This window comes from Rattus norvegicus, chromosome 6, assembly GCF_036323735.1.
Source record: "Rattus norvegicus strain BN/NHsdMcwi chromosome 6, GRCr8, whole genome shotgun sequence".
Classification (NCBI taxonomy): Eukaryota; Metazoa; Chordata; class Mammalia; order Rodentia; family Muridae; genus Rattus; species Rattus norvegicus.
This window is the reverse complement of record NC_086024.1, coordinates 16,795,519-16,798,529: the sequence shown is the minus strand read 5'-3', so window position 1 is coordinate 16,798,529 and position 3,011 is coordinate 16,795,519.

The following is a 3,011-nucleotide window of genomic DNA, read 5'->3' as shown; positions in this document are numbered from 1 at the left end:
CGAATGTTGATATTGTGGAGAGAGAAGAATGTGTTTGTTTGTGTTTCTGGCATGCTGTGCTCATGACAACGGGGCACTGAGTGACTGGCTGTATTGTAGCACTCTGAACACCCCGCCTGCCTAGAGCTGTGGACACCACTTTCTACAGAGCTCACATAGCGATCTGTCTGCGTTAAAAGCCTCTGCTCTGTTGTTAATTTATAATCCTAGGTACTGCACTGTAAAACAGACAACAAAATGAGTTAGAAAAGCAGCTCTGAATGAAAATATAGCCTTCTAATCTCCCTGAGTCTATGTAATGAGAGATTGTAATGGCTTGCTCAATATACACAGCTGCCCCTGCATAACTCAATGCTGTAAGTGTCGAGGACAGTGGGTTCTGCTAGACTCACACGGGACTCTCCTCTAAAGAATTCGAGGCTGGGAGCTGGACAGGTAGCTCAGTGGTTAAGAGCATCGGCTGCTCTTCCAGAGGACCTGGGTTTGGTTCCCAGCAACCACATGGCAGCTGACAGCTGTCTATAACTCTAGTTCCAGAAGATCAGGTGCCACCTGCTGGCCATCCAGGGCACTGCAGACGTGGTGAAGACAATATTCAGACAAAACACCTATACTCATAAAAACAAATGAATCATATATATATATATATGTGTGTGTGTATGCATGAAATGAATCATATATACATAAATGTATAGAGAGAGAGGGAGGGAAAGAGAGAGAGTCACTTGATTATTTCTTTAAAAAGAAGACAGTTGAGGTTGGGGATTTAGCTCAGTGGTAGGGCGCTTGCCTAGGTAGCGCAAGGCCCTGGGTTCGGTCCCCAGCTCCGAAAAAAAAAAAAAAAAAAAAAAAAAAGAAGAAGAAGAAGAAGACAGCTGAACAAGATGTGGAACACTTAGAATCCCAGCCATCTAGAGACTGAGGCAGGAGGATTGAAAGTTTGAGGCCAGTATGAGCAATATCCAGAGACTGTCTCAAAGTGAAGACGACAATAGTGGGTGATATTTCTTAAAAGATTTCTAGAATGGGTGTCCAGGCAGTTGCTCCTCAGTCAAGGAAGGGGAGCATGGGAGCCCCTTTTGACCATGCATGATGGTTATGTTTTTAGTATAAAAAGAGGAAAAACCAGGGCTGGCGGCAGGATTCAACAGGTACAAGTCACTTGCCACACAAGCCTAACAGCTTGAGTTCAATCCCCAGTACCCATTGTAGAAGGAACAACCAGCAACTAAAAGTGTGCCCATGGTGCATATATATTGTGTGTGCATGTGCAGGTTTCATGTACACACACACACACACACACACACACACACACACAAATAATAAATATAACAAAGAAAATAGTTCCAAAATATCTGCACATACCCTCCTCCTACAAGATGGCCTTTTGTCCAGAGCTGGACATTGAACAGAGCCTTCCACATGCTAGGCACATGCTGCACCACTGATCTGGACTCCCAGACTCCTCTAGTCCATTCTTGCTGTGCCCTCCATGTCAGGGAATATGTGGTTGGCTTCTCATTGGAGGTAAGAGGCAAATAGTATTTCCTTAGGGATTCCCTGACCGTGAGTGCTGTCTTGTGTTTTATAGTTTCTAAACCTTATTTTTTTTTAAACATCCCAGGGTTGGAGAGATAGCTCAGTGGACACAGCAATGTGATACAAGCTTGAGGGGCAGAATCAGTTCCCCAGAATAACAGGAGCAGTGGCTGGCTTTAGTATCCAGTAGGTGGAGACAAAGCCTCCTTGAGGCAAGGTGGCTAGCTGGTTAGCTGGGGGAATCGGCAGGTTCAGCTAGAGACCCTGCCTCGGTAAATAAAACGGGGTGTGATCAGAGACTGGACATCAACTTCTGGCCTCCATGTAGGACATGCAGACACATGTGCACATTTGAGCATGCCTACAGGGACACAACGCCCACACACATGCACACCACGTTACAAACAAAACAAACCAACTTATCCGAACCTACAGAAGGCCTAAAGTCGAGACTAAGCTTTGGTGTGAAGTCATGGTACGGGTGTCCCTGCAGAGCCCTCCACTGTGATAGATTCTGGTGTGAATTATGGGGGAGGCTGTGTGTGGGGATGGCAGGACAGCTGAACCTCCTCAATCTTGCAGCAAACCTAAAACTAGTCAAACCGTAGACTTTGTAAGATCATCGAGCTCATTTGCCTGCTCCCTGTTGAGCTCCGTCATCTGTCTTCACAGCCAGCTTCTCTCACTGCCTTTGGAAGCAGGGACCCTGAGGCGGGCCCCCACCCACAGCAACTTTTCCCTGCCTTTTGCCTTTCCAAAGTGCAGGGCGGCTGAGTGGAAGCATACACAACAATCACCATTTGCTTAAATACTGTTCTCTGAGTGCTGAACTGGCACAGGGACTAAGGCTGGAATTAGACATCTGGGGAAAACCACTTCAATTTCCACATATTTTGGCAGAGATGTTGGCGCCGCTCCCCGACCCCCACCACGAGCCTGTGGTGGCTGCAGTTCCAAGCACTGCAGAAACACTTCTCACTGGTTTGATGGGCTCCCACCTTGTGTCAACGCGTGCCCACTTCACTCCCTACCCAGCAAATGTTCCAATCAGGAAAGTTGCTGGACTCGGCTCCCGGCAGTTCTGGGTTCCCTCCCCGCAGCGCTGCCCCTGGAGAGGAACTGGTAGCCAGCAGACCAGGGCCACAAGTCAAGAAGAGATAACCACTGTGGACTTTCAGATCGGCGCGTTATGAAGTACAGTTCAATAAAGCCGTCAGATTAATAAATAAAAATTAAAAAGCAGTCTGAGCTGGGTGTCGTGGGATATACCTGCAGTCCCAGTACCGGGAAACTGAGGCAGAAGGATCCCGAGTTCAAAGCCAACCTGAGCTACATGGCAATATCCAGTCTCAAAAATATAAAGCACAGAGATAGCTCAGCCGTTAAGAGTATTTGCTGCTCTCACAGAGTACTTGGATCCCGTTCCACCACCTCAGTCCCCTGTCATCTGGTGCAGATGATCTGGCACCCTC